The 14,627-nt window shown below is 41.6% G+C and overlaps 1 protein-coding gene across 1 annotated transcript in view; it reads left to right on the forward strand.

Moving 5' to 3' along the window:
- Positions 1 to 1,579: 1,579 nt before the first annotated feature.
- LOC112231719 (RING finger protein 24) overlaps positions 1,580 to 14,627 on the forward strand; it is a 53,782-nt gene continuing 40,734 nt past the window's right edge. Inside the window, exon 1 of the mRNA XM_024398448.2 lies at positions 1,580 to 2,073. The gene's annotated coding sequence lies outside the window, so the exon portion shown is untranslated. The remainder of the gene's footprint in view (positions 2,074 to 14,627) is intronic.

Consider the following 14,627-nt stretch of genomic DNA (forward strand, 5'->3'; position numbering starts at 1 on the left):
AACAGTTCAATTTTTGTTTCATCAGACCAGAGGACATTTCTCCAAAAAGTGTGATCTTCGTACCCATGTGGAGTTTCAAACCGTAGTCTGGCTTTTTTTTATGGCAGTTTTGGAGCAGTTGCTTCTTCCTTGCTGAGTGGTCTTTCAGGTTATGTCGATATAGGACTCGTTTTACTGTGGATATAGATACTTTTGTACCTGTTTCCTCCAGCATCTTCACTAGGTCCTTTTCTGTTGTTCTGGGATTGATTTGCACTTTTCATCTCTAGGAGACAGAACGTCTTGAACGTCTCCTTCTTGAGCGGTATGACGGCTGCGTGGTCCCATGGTGTTTATACTTGCGTACTATTGTTTGTACAGATGAACGTGGTACCTTCAGGCATTTGGAAATTGCTCTCAAGGAATGACCATACTTGTGGAGGTCTACAATTTTTTTTCTGAGGTCTTGGCTGATTTCTTTAGATTTTCCCATGATGTCAAGCAAATAGGCACTGAGTTTGAAGGTAGGCCTTGAAATACATCAACAGGTACATCTCCAATTGACAGAAGCTTCTAAAGCCATGCCATCATTTTCCAAGCTGTTTAAAGGCACAGTCAACTTAGTGTATGTAAACTTCTGACTTCAACTGTACATAGGCGTACGGATGCCCATTATCAGCAACCATCACTCCTGTGTTCCAAAGGCACGTTCTGTTAGCTAATCCAAGTGTATCATTTTAAAACGCTAATTTATCATTAGAAAACCCTTTTGCAATTATGTTAGCACAGCTGAAAACTGTTCTGATTAAAGAAGCAATAAAACTGTCCATCTTTAGACTAGTTGAGTATCTGGAGCATCAGCATTTGTGGGTTCGATTACAGGCTCAAAATGGCCAGAAACAATGCACTTTCTCCTGAAACCCATCAGTCTATTCTTGTTCTGAGAAATGAAGGCTATTCCATGAGAGAAATTGCCAAGAAACTGAAGATCCCATACAATGCTGTGTACTACTCCCTTCACAGAACAGCGGCAAACTGGCTCTAACCAGAATAGAAAGAAGAGTGTGAGGCCCCAGTGCACAACTGAGCAAGAGGACAAGTACATTAGAGTGTCTAGTTCGAGAAACAGATGCCTCACAAGTCCTCAACTGGCAGTTTCATTAAATAGTACCCACAAAACACCAGTCGTAACGTCAACAGTGAAGAGGTGACTCCGGGATGCTGGCCTTCTAGGAAGAGTTGCAAAGAAAAAGCCATATCTCAGACTGGCCAATAAATAGAAAAGATTAAGATGGGTGAAGGAACACAGACACTGGACAGAGATACGCCCCATGTATGGAATGATCTGCAGACCCCAAACTTTCGAACGAGTGTCTATATATTCCGGACTTTGTGTGTACTGTTAGGTATTACTGCACTGTTGAAGCTAGAAACATAAGCAAGATTTTGCTGCACCTGCGATAACATATGCAAAATATGTGTACGTGACCAATAACATTTGATTTGATGTGGAGTTCTCCCATATTTTATGCCAGCTAGGAATACACACAGCAAACGACGTGAGCAATGCATCAATTCTTCTGCCTCCCTCATTCCTTCCAGAACACAGCCATCCCCGCGTATACACTGTACACGACTCTGTCTCCGTTCAACGGGCTAGGAGGAGGGACTACGAGCACTACGTGCTGGGAGAACTGTTCAAAATTGACCACGAGAATAGTGTACACCTGGGAATCAATTTAGATAGTCGTCCGAGGAGCAGTAGTTGCGATTTTAATCGGTTTCATTTATCGTTATGTCCGCTTCTCAGTTTTTTTTATGTCTGTTGCAGTGTTGATAAATATTGCCACATCGCTAGCCAGCAAGCCAATATCGAGCAGACCATAGTCGACCACCAACATCGCGAGTTGAATGAAGACGCTTTGCATGGGCTGTAGCCTATCCCGTGTAGATAAGACAGTTGTGTAGCTAACGTGACTCTAACTAGTTATCTGACGTGCAGAGTTTTTGTTTTTTTGTTTTTATTGGCCTGATATTTCTCTCATTGGTATTGGTGAAGAAGAGACGAGCAGATATCGAGGACGGTATTGATTGGTAAGTGTCCTAATATTTGTGTTGCTTTGCAGCATCAAACGTGTCTGTATACAGGTTTGTATGTATAATAGGCGTGGTTGCAGTTGGGATATCGTTGTGAAAATCGAGCTAGTTTACTTGTTTTGTCTGATGTATAAATTATAGGGATTCAACCTAAACCATTGTTTCATCGATTTTTGCAAATACGCCCCCCCCCCTCCGCGCTACCTTTTTCAGCTGACGATGGACAAGCAAAATGCATTTAGGCCCGTTATCATCAGCTGGGCTTTAGCCTACCTCTCGTTGGCTAATATTGGATCATGTTTTCATAATAACATAGTAAAACGATTGTCAATATTGGTATGAGTCGATACAATCGACGCTGTTGATAAGCAAGTGTAATACTCGTTAGGCCTAGCTCGTGCTGTGGAAATCAGTTGCTCAGGATAAACTGCTTGTTCAATCGTTTGCATATCAGACTGATTTGCGAATTGTGCATTGTCTATGTAGTTTCACTTTTAAAACGCATTGGCTCAGCAAAACGTGAAAGTGAAGTTACTATGTTTGCACACACGATAGAATGTTCTAGACTTGCTCCATTCGAAGTGCTGTTGGCTGGCTTTGTGCTTTGGCCATGCATGTGCATAGTAGTGCTAACGTTATATAAACAAACTAGTACCACCAGACAGCACTATAACCAATCGCGAAATAATTTTCTTCCCTATTGACGTAGGCTAAGTAGTTGCACATAATTGCGTATGATTATAGGGTTGGTGTCATCAGTGGATGGGAAGAAACGGTTTAGGTAAAGCATTAACCCTTACCTGCCCAGAACAGACTGCTGTTAAGTTCGAGGCTCGCCATTAGCTACTGCACATACAGCATCTGCTCTCTTCCTGGGGTCCACATAAAACTGTTATGGCTATATGATGCTATAAACCCGCTATAGACCTCACTGGCTTCTGACTCAAGATGCTCAGCATATGTCATGCCATGTGCACACAGATAGTTGAATAGCTGAAGATGTAAAATCTTAACTCTGTATTCTCTGTGATTCAGTCCCTCGCAGTAATTTCCATACCTTGTCCTTAAGGCATACAGTTTCACTGTAAACCCCAAGTGTACCAAGAGTTTCTACGGTGTCATGTTCATTAGGGCACAGAAAGAACAAAGGTTTGAAAACATTTTGCAACGGAAAATTCATTTGTGTTTCTCATTGGACAACTCCTGTTTCATTCCCGTTTCCTTCTGTTTGCGCCCAATGAACACAACCAAGGACTCTAAAGCCATTAGGAAGGTGATGCCACCCAAATGCGTACTGTTACGGCTTTCTTCCGTCGAAGGAGAGTCGGACCAAAATGCAGCGTGGTTAGTTCGATACATGTTTAATAAAGACAAAACACGATCAATACAAAAACAAGAAACGGAACGTGAAAACCTAATCCAGCCTGTCTGGTGACAACTAACACAGAGACAGGAACAATCACCCACAAACACACAGTGAAACCCAGGCTACCTAAATATGGTTCCCAATCAGAGACAACGAGAATCACCTGACTCTGATTGAGAACCGCCTCAGGCAGCCATAGACTATGCTAGACACCCCTACTAGCCACAATCCCAAAACCTACGAAAAAAAAAACATACATAAACACAACACAAAATAAACCCATGTCACACCCTGGCCTGACCAAATAATTATAGAAAACACAAAATACTAAGACCAGGGCGTGACACGTACCCCATTTACCAAACCTGTCAATCAATGGAGTGGTACAGTAGATGACAAGCTTTTCAAGCTGCGCTAGCTAATCCCAAAACGACACAATTCTGCTTGTTAGTCGCAGGGGTGCAAGTAAGGTGGTCCGGTATATAAATAGTGGGGGTACGCCGTACCGGTAAAACGTGAGCCTATGAAAATGAATACAACATGCCTAAAGAACTGTTACACCACTATGTAATATTACTGCATGTCAGCCGCATGAAACGTGCAAATGAACTGGAAACTGGGGAGTATACGCTCCAAATTGCGTTGTGGTTTGAGGAGAACACTTACAGTTTTGTCAAGGTGGAGATGAGTGGCCGAGACCGAGGCGCGCATGGACAACTGTGGACGGAAGATGCATCAATTCAGGCTACAAGTGTAGGCCTAATGACAATCGCAGAATGTCATTGCACGTAGGTGTTTTAGGACTTGTCTCTTTCCATGCATTAGATAGCGGGTGCACAGTGAACTGTTGGGGTTTGGATGCTGAAATGATTTTGTGAGTGAACAAATGATTGATTGTTTGACAATCAGATGAAAACGTCATGACTGGTTGTGTTTATGCCACATTAGAAGGCAAAGTCCATAAGGCTAGGGAAAGCTAGGTTTTCCCTAAAGTAAATGTAATTAAATTGCCAAAATTATTTATATATATATATATATATATATATATATATATATATATATATATATATATATATATATATATATATATATAGTATACCTTACTCCTGTCCAGTGGTGGAAAAAGTACTCAATTGTCATACTTGAGTAAAAGTAAAGATACCTTAATAGAAAATGACTCGTAAGTAAAAGTGAAAGTCACCCAGTAAAATACTACTTGAGTAAGTCCAAAAGTATTTGGTTTTAAATATACTTAAGTATCAAATGTTAAAGGATAACAATTTCAAATTCCTTATAGCACCATTTTCTTGCCAAAAGGCCAGTATCTTTGGCAATGACATGGAGGGGTCGCGGCCAGCTGCGACACAGCCTAAGATTGACCCTGAGTCTGTAGTGACACCTCAAGCACGGCGATGCAGTGCCTTAGAATGCTGCGCCAGTCGGGAGGCCCGTTTTTATATATATATATATATATATATATATATTTTTTTTGAATGGTGCCACTTGTGTGCACTTCCGGTAATACCGCATACCCCAGTGTTGTACAGAAACGGTAGGATTGGGCTGTCCCCAACAGTCGACCGGGAGTCGTCCTATTCTTTCCACCGATCGATTGGTCAAAATGTTTAAACCTATTTTTTCCATATATAGACACACACCCTTTGTGTTTGAATGAATTCAACTACATATGCACTGAGCTTGTTTGATACTTTAAGCACACCGATTGATTTAAATAGTTAAGACACAAATGACTCAAGAAAGAGCCCAACGGTCACACTGTGTTAACAAAAATGACAGAGTACCTGTGTGAGAGGCGTGTGTTTTCTCGCTCTCCTCCCTACTGCAGCACAGCAAGTGTTTATTGCGCTGTCTGTGTTGAAGCTGCAACATCATGTCAGCCGTTTAGTTTCTGATTGAGAAGTTCTGTTAACGAAGTCCCTAATTTCTTTACTTAAAACATCCCCTATTCCCTCAACCCTCTCTTTACGTGAAACATGTAAGCATCGCATGCTTGTAACCAATAGGCCTGACCTATTGCCTGTCATAATCACATCAATAAATTGGTTATAACAAACTTCGAACACAAATAAGGTGGACAGCAAAATGGATGTGGAAGACGTGAAAAATAAACTTGAGTCTGTTCTAGTGTACCAGAGAGTCTGTTCTAACAGGGGAAAAAAATATATAAAGCATTTTATTACAGCAGACTAAGAACAGTTGCATGCGTTTGTGAATTGCGGTTTATTTATTGTTTAGGCTAATTATTCAAAGCACCCTTTGTTATTTAATTAGAAAAACGAAAATGCTGGATTGCATTTCAAATCATGAATGTTTCATATTCTGTGTGACTGCATGAACGAACGAATGAATGAATGATACTGTAGCCTATATATTGAAATACAAGCCTAAGTAAGTTATGGTATTAAGACTAAACAGGATGCCTTCTTAGGCCTACAGCTCGATGGTGGTTATACAAGCCTACTATACAAAGCCTACTAATGATGACAACATGACTTATTATGATGATGATGATGATGATGATGATGATGATGATGATGATAATAGTTGTAATAATAACAAGAATGAGCTCAAGAAAAAGGGGGGTATAGGAACAAGAGCTGTGTGCTTATGTGTGACAAACAGGTGCTGTTATATTACAATATGATTTTTCTGCCTGTTTGGAATAGTGTAAACAACACTAAATAAGTTATAAGTAATACCAGTCTGTTCTAACAAAAAAATAATTGTAAAGCCTTTATTACAGCATAGCAAATATTAAAAACAGCAAAATTGCTTTGCCCAACATTTTGCTGTTGCATGAGGCTTGGTGCTCACGGAATCAGTAGGCTATTAAACAAACACTCAAACAGGAAACAGAAGCAAGATCTGTCTTATTTCTGTAGATATATATGGATGATTATATACCTAATTAAATTGGGGTTTCTTCCCTCAATTTTCTTAGACAATTAGGCTAAGGCAAGGGCTGTATCCTTGTCTCTGCTGCTGCCGCGTTGTTCTCAATCCCAATATGCTGGTTAACTTTGCCATTATGCACATGGCAACATAGGGAAAGGCGTCAATTCCACGGTGCACTGAAGATTATGTTTCAGAACCGAGGACAGCGACCGTATCCAACGTGGGAGAAATAATATTAGATTTATTAGTGTTGCACAATCATTTTTTTTGAGTCAGACAAGACTCAGCAGAGGTCGACCGATTTAATCGGAATGGCCGATTTGAATTAGGGCCGATTTTCAAGTTTTCATAACATTTTTTTATACCTTTATTTAACTAGGCAAGTCAGTTAAGAACACATTCTTATTTTCAATGACGGCCTAGGAACAGTGGGTTAACTGCCTTGTTCAGGGGCAGAATGACAGATTTTCACCTTGTCAGCTCAGGGGATCCAATCTTGCAACCGTACAGTTAACTCGTCCAACGCTCTAACCATTGCACTCCACGAGTAGCCTGCCTGTTACGCGAATGCAGTAGAAGCCAAGGTAAATTGCTAGCTAGCATTAAACTTATCTTATAAAAAACAATCAATCATAATCACTAGTTATAACTACTAATTCAGTTTAGCAGGCAATATTAACCAGGTGAAATTGTGTCATTTCTCTTGCGTTCATTGCATGCAGAGTCAGGGTATATGCAACAGTTTGGGCTGCCTGGCTCATTGCGAACTAATTTGCCAGAATTTTACGTAATTATGACATAACATTGAAGGTTGTGCAATGTAACAAGAATATTTAGACTTAGGGATGCCACTCGTTAGATAAAATACCGAACGGTTCCGTATTTCACTGAAAGAATAAACGTTTTGTTTTCGAAATGATAGTTTCCGGATTCGACCATGTTAATGACCAAAGGTTCGTATTTCTGTTTGTTGTTATGTTATAATTCAGTCTGATTTCATAGAGCAGTCTGACTGAGCAGCAGCAGGCCCGTAATCATTAATTCAAACAGCACTTCCGTGCGTTTTGCCAGCAGCTCTTCGCAAGCACAGCTCTGTTTATGACTTCAAGCCTATCAGCCTAATGGCTGGTGTAACCAATGTGAAATGGCTAACTAGTTAGCTGGGTGTGTGCTAATATCGTTATTCCCTTTGCGCTACAAGGGCCGTGGCTTTTGTGGTGCGATGGGTAACGATGCTTCGAGTGTGGCTGTTGTCGATGTGTTCCTGGTTCGAGCCCAGGTAGGGGCGAGAAGGGGGACAGAAGCTATACTGTTACACTGGCAGTACTATAGTGCCTATAAGAACATCCAATAGTCAAAGGTATATGAAATACAAATGGTATAGAGATAAATACTATAACTACAACCTAAAACCTCTTACCTTGGAATATTGAAGTCTCATGTTTAAAGGAACCACCAACTTTCATATGTTCTCATGTTCTGAGCAAGGAACTTAAACGTTAGCTTTTTTACATGGCACACATTTTTACATGGCACATATTGCATATTGGCACATATTACTTTCTTCTCCAACACTTTGTTTTTGCATTATTTAAACCACATTGGACATGTTTCATTATTTATTTGAGGCTAAATTGATTTTATTGATGTATTATATTAAGTTAAAATAAGTGTTAATTCAGTATTGTTGTGATTGTCATTATTACAAGTAAATAAAAAAATGGCTGATTAATTGGTATCGTCTTTTTTGGTCCTCCAATAATTGATATCGGCGTTGAAAAATCATAATCGGTCGAACTCTACTTATCAGAGTTAGTGCAGTATGCTGACAATTTATTAGGTACACCCATCTAGTACTGGATCGGACCCCCCTTTGCCTTCAGAACAGCCTGAGTTCTTCGGGCCATTCTACGAAGTGTCGGAAATGTTCCACAGGGATGTTGGTCCATGCTGACGTGATGGCAGATTGGACGACGGGAAATTCATGCTGCCAACAGCCTGGTCCATCTCATCCCAATGACGCTTTATTGGGTTGAGGTCTGAGGACTCCGCAGGCCACTCAAGTAAACTGAACACGCTGTCATGTTCCAGGCAATGTCTTTCTACTCTTCAATTGACCAGTGATCACGTGCCCGCTGAAGCCGCCTCTTCTTGTTTTTAGCTGATAGGAGTGGGACCCAGCGTGGTCGTCTGCTGCAATAGCCAATCCGTGACAAGGATCGACGACTTGTGCATTCCGAGGTGCCGCTCTGCGCACCACTGTTGTACTGCGCCTTTATTTTCCTGTTTGCGGCCCGCATGTCTGCTTGCACGATTCTTGCCATTCTCCTTCGACGTCTCTCCTCAACGAGCTGTTTTCACCCACAGGACTACTGCCGACTGGATGTTTTTTTTGTTTGTGACAGCATTCTCGGTAAATAGTAGACTGTCGTGCGTGAAAAGCCCAGGAGGGCGGCCGTTTGTGACAGACTGGATCCAGTGTGCCTGGCACTGACTATCATACCACGCTCAAAGTCGCTTAGGTCACTTGTTTTGCCCATTCTAAAGTTCAGTCGAACAGTAACTGGATGCCTGTCTGCCTGCTTTATATAGCAAGCCACGCCCACGTGACTCAATGTCTGTAGGGGTGATCCATTTTCGTGAACGGGGTGGTGTGCCTAATAAACTGGCCTATAATTCAGCTAATAAAAAGCAAGTGCCATATAAGATACCTTTTTTGAAACCGTAATATTATATCGTGGAACACCATCTTCAAAGGCAGTAACCTCAGCAGTGGCGCTTGCATAGAAGCCTATGGCTGTGCAATGGCATAGCCTTGTTTTGTATATTTAATGAGCCCCTTATCACAGTCAAGACTCACCCAAACCATGATGTAATATAACATAATAAAATGGAACATTTGCCGGTGCGAAGTGATGTGCATCTCGTGTCTGGAACAGTTATTCTCAGTGATAATTTGAAACAGGGCTTCATTTGGCGAGTAGAGAAAGAACAAAAACAAAAAAAATTCAGGGTCACAGAACAACAGATTTGTACCTTGTCAGCTGGGGGGCTTGAACTTGCAACCTTTCGGTTACTAGTCCAACACTCTAACCTCTAGGCTACCCTGCCACCCCGCAATACAGTGTTCAATGTGGAATTGTTCATCCATTTTGAAAATTCCAAAGAACGGGTAGAATAAACTCAACTGAACGTCTGTCTGTATGTCGAAAATAAGGTTTGTGACCCTGATTCTTTTTCATTCTCTCTCTCCTCGCCAAATGAAGCCCCGTTTCAAATGATCACTGAGAATAACTGTTCCAGACACGAGATGCACATTACTTTGCACCGGCAAATGTTCCATTTTATTATGTTCCTAGGCCGTCACTGTTCCTAGGCCGTCATTGAAAATAAGAATTTGTTCTTAACTGACTTGCCTAGTTAAGTAAAGGTAAAATCAATAAAAAGACCATTATTGCATGAAGATGAATTACCGCCACGTCTGTTTGTTGATTAGGCCTATAAAACTGATGTTTTTGTGTATTTATAGTGTGGAACCTGTCTATGTTTACGGGGGTTATAGCCTAGGTTAACCAATTAAAAATGTCACTAGCAGTTTGTAAAGTAGCCGAAGCAGAAAATAGACCGGACGCAATTATTCCAAAACTGCAGCTCGTTGTTGGAACACATTTTTTTCCCTTCTTCAATCAACCAGACCATTTTGAATTTTGTGATAGAATTGTCGTGATTTGACAAGCAATGTAGCTTGTGTATCCCATCAGTTAGATACGTTTTTATAGACATTTCTGTAAGCCTAATGGGAGCTTGTGTGTGTGCACTCGGCACACGTGTGGAGGAAGGAGTCGGAACGCATTTGAGTGAATGAGACACAAGGGGAAAGGGAATTTAGGGAGAATAACTGTGTGATGCTTGGCTTGGTTTATTTTTTGTTGTTGTGCCCCGCAAATGTACAAATGGAACACTAGAGTCAACGGAAGTTAACATTGTCTTTTCACTTGCCTGTTCAGGCAGCCATTAAGCACATTCCACTTAATAGTTTTACAGTATAATAAATAAATAAAAATCTCTGGTTAAAAATCGAGCTTGACGTTACTCATTCTCATCCCTAATCTTGACTGTACCCAATTCAAGAGTGTAGAAACAACAGACACAACATCCTTTACTTTTGTTGGGTAACTCCATTCTCCAGTCGTAAACAAGGAAGTTGGGCACCGGCTTAGTAACAGTGTTATCATTCAGCATCCTATCTGTCATCGTACACATGATGCACCCCTGTCATCACACAGATTTACAATTCCCTTTTTTGATGCAACCGAGCTTACTTAACGGTTAAGCAGCCACAGATGTGAGGCAGTCATCTCATAGGCCTTTTATAGCAGTCGGACACACGCACATCCCCTGGCTTGGCTTAGCACTGGGTAGTATTGACCAATGAACTTGCAATAGTATTGTGCCATGGTGCCTAAGGATGTGACTTCTGTTCTGAGACAGTCTCTTGTCATAGGTCTGTCGTGTCAGGGCGGCAGGTAGCCTAGCGGTTAAGAGCGTTGGGCCAGTAACCGAAAGCCGACTAGGTGAAAAATCTGATGTGCCCCTGAGCCAGGGCACTTAACCCTAAGTTACTAAAATGTCAAATGTATTTCAGGAAGTACTAAACTAAACTTATTTGACATGTTTGAATGTCGTTTATGTGATGGAATTGTAGCAAGGAGGGTGCTTGGTGGGCAAGCACAAACACAATTAGGGCCTAGGCTATAGGCCTGCATCATAACACTCATTTCCTCAGTGTTGACTTGTAGCCTAATCCTGATTAAGCCTAACTGATGGTTTGAAAATGTGAATATTTAATACATTTCCACTTTAGCTTTCTTAGGGCTCGTTTTCGTTGTCATTTGTGCCAGGCAGTGGCTTGCTATATAAGCCAACATCTGGACGATGCTCAAGGGCAAGGTGGTCAGGCCTTTGAGAGTGCTGCTGAGTCAGGGCTTTGCTTCATTTGACCTTGATTAATATGTCATGTCCTATTCAGTCCCATTTGTCCACCCCGGGTAATCAATTAGGCATCTTTAGCCCACGGGTTCGGTGGTGTACGCGCGCGTGCACATGTGCAACTATTCTTAGGTGTAGAGATGTTGATATTGATGCCATGTTTATTTCCATTCTTGTCTCGCTCTTTGTATTTGTATAGTAGGCGCTTGACTCTTCTGATCACATTTAATGCTATACTATATGCAGAAGTTCAGCCAACAAAAGCATTGATATTGAGTCGTTGTGTTGTTGGATTTGTGTTTGGCTTTGCCAAGCATTGCCAAGTTGTTGTCAGGCCCTGGTCTGCCCATTCACTCGTCACATGACCACAGGATTTATTTAGCGACACTGGGCAGGGCTCTTCTTTCTATCATCTCATTGAAATGAAATGCAAGTAGACCATTAACAAAACATCTACATGTTGTGTTTATGGAATCTGACCCACATGATTTGGTCAATTTATATCCCCAAATGAAAGTCTATGTCTAAGAGCTAGCATAGTTGGCAAATTGGGATGAAAAGTAGCCCAAGTTCAGGCTAAAAGTTAGAACATGTTCAACTATAGACGAATGGCCTGGGTGACCGTTTAAACTCCATTTAGAAACACAGGAGAGTTTGATCCCCTGGCTTTGAACGAGTCACCCAATAGTCACTCAATTATTATGTGTGTGTGTGTGTATGCAGACAGGACGTGTAAACCATGTGAATGGGGGTAAAGTGCGAAACCAGGGGCCTCCACCAAAAAGTAGGGCTGTTTAAAAATGGCCCATGTTCATGAGATTACACAGAGAGAGATGGGTAAGAAGAAAGTAATTTCTTCCTGAAAATGTAGGCCTAGTGCTGGATGTGAGGGAGGAGGAGGAAGAGGGGAGGGCTACATGCGACAGCTGCACGTGTCAGTTCCCAACTTGTTTGTACCAGCTTGTGTTACTGTCTGAGCCCACCGAAGAAAAGCGAGAAAAAGCTAAAAGGGAGAGGGAGAGGTGGAGAGAAGTGTTTGGCTGCTGGCCACAGGGAGTGTGAGAGAAATAAATGCAGAAAGGTATGAAAAACACATTTTCATTTTTGAAGTAGACAAATATGGGCCCTATGGCTCTATATCTCGTCATTATCAGTTTCTCACAAAACTACAGATATGAAAGCCTGTTGTGGCTAATAATTGGCATAATGCTACGACCAATGTCAGTCATTAAGGTGGGTTCTATGCCTTTTTTTTGCGTCTCGTGGAACACAATCTAATAAAGTCATGACCAATGTTGGTCATGCAGCCAGGTCAGTGTCCCACATCAAGACATGCAGCCAGTGTCCCGCCTCAAGACGGGCCTCAGTCTCTTGCCCATCTGCCTCTAAAGCCATTGAATCCAAGTCGGTGTCAGTGAGGCCGATCCCACAGCACAGACCCAGATCAGCCCTCAGGGTAAAGGGGATTAATTAGCTGCAAGAGCAACACCGTTGCCCTGGGTCAGGGGTTAGAAGATTGATCCTGCTGCCCGGCTCACACACAGGGAACTTAGACTGTCTGCCATGCAGTTCTGGTCCCGTATTCATAAAGCATCTCAGAGTAGGAGTGCTGATCTAGGATCAGTTTTGCCTTCCATTCTAATGAATAGGACCTGGTCCTTGGCCCTAGTGATAGTTTCATGTTGGGATATTATTTTTGATGTATCATTTTGCCAATAGTGCAACATGCTTGCGGTAGTTGGCTGTACCTGCACCAGAATGCAGTATTTTTTTCCCTCTAACTTTATCAACTTTTTTTTTTTAAAGGGAGCCAATTTGTTTTCAGCACTTATTTCCATGACTAATCAAAGCTTGTTTTCTCATGGCTCTCTCTTGTCCCTCTGCAGCAGACACATGGTGAGCAAAAAGATTGGAACATCGAATCGCAATAAGAACACAGTATTGAATCGCAATACATATCGCATTAGCACCAAAGTATCATGATAATATTATATCTTTAGGTCCCTGGCACTTCCCAGCCCTAAAGGGTCCTGATCCTAGATCGGCACTCCTAATTTGAGACGCTCAAGAAGGCTCCTGAAGAACACAGTATAGTGGTCTATGGTTTCAACAGCCTCTGTTCTGTTGTTGTAAGGTTTCTTCTAAAAGTCACTCTAGCAATGTTTTCCCAAAACCAACTGACCTTTGCTATCTCTAAGCAGTCATTGGTCTGTTTATGTGACCTACTTGGAATATTCCCTGGTTTAATTCTGGGAATCGAGGCATCTGCCCTCAGTATCCTGACATCTGATACCAAATGAGACAATGACAAAACGTCTGTGTTCCATTGGTTCAGTGCCGTCTATTAAAGATGGGCTATAGAAGAGTAGCATAATCTTAGACATAGGCCTATGTTATTGTGAATGCTGGCTTTGGATACAGTGCAATTAAAAACACAATTCTTAGATAGCTTTTCAGAATTCACAGATAAATTGGTCCACATGGAAAACTAAAGGCATAGAAACCATAAAGGACTTGGTAATGGGAAATAAAGTTATTTACATGACAGAATTAAAAGCAATTTTGGACTGACCAGTGTTGATATTTTCAAATACATGCGACTTGAGTGTTTAATATCAAGAAATGTAGATTTGAAATCTTTTGGACATCAGCGCAATCTTGAGGGAATCTTTTGTGTCACGCCCTGATCTGTTTCACCTGTCTTTGTGATTGTCTCCACCCACCTCCAGGTGTCTCCTGTTTTCCCCATTAGTCCCCGGTGTATTTATCCCTGTGTTTCCTGTCTCTCTCTGCCAGTTTGTCTTGTTTTGCCAGGTCAATCAGTGTTTCTCCTAGCTCCTATTTTTCTCAGTCTGTTTTTTCCTAGCCCTCCTGGTTTTGACCCTTGTCTGTCCTGGCCACTCTGCCTGTTCTGACCTCGAGCCTGCCTACCCCCTGGTACTGTTTGGACTCTGACCTGGTTTATGAACTCTCGCCTTTCCCCGACCTGCCTTTTGCCTACCCCGTTTGGTGTAATACATTATCGGAGATCAACCATCTGCCTCCTGTGTCTGCATTTGGGTCTCGCCTTGTGCCCTTATAATCTGAGTCAGAAAATTATATTCATATGATAGGTAAGATATATAAAACCTTGCAGAGAGCCTATCCAACTGACAATCTCTTTTGAAAAATATGAACTATTGGAACAAGATTTAAAATAACTGATATTGGCACAAGATGGAGGGAAAGTTGGAACATAACTAACGAAATGAGTTAGCGAAAATGCTTAATCCAGTATAAA

This window comes from Oncorhynchus tshawytscha, linkage group LG34 (genome assembly GCF_018296145.1).
Source record: "Oncorhynchus tshawytscha isolate Ot180627B linkage group LG34, Otsh_v2.0, whole genome shotgun sequence".
In the NCBI taxonomy this organism is placed as follows: domain Eukaryota; kingdom Metazoa; phylum Chordata; class Actinopteri; order Salmoniformes; family Salmonidae; genus Oncorhynchus; species Oncorhynchus tshawytscha.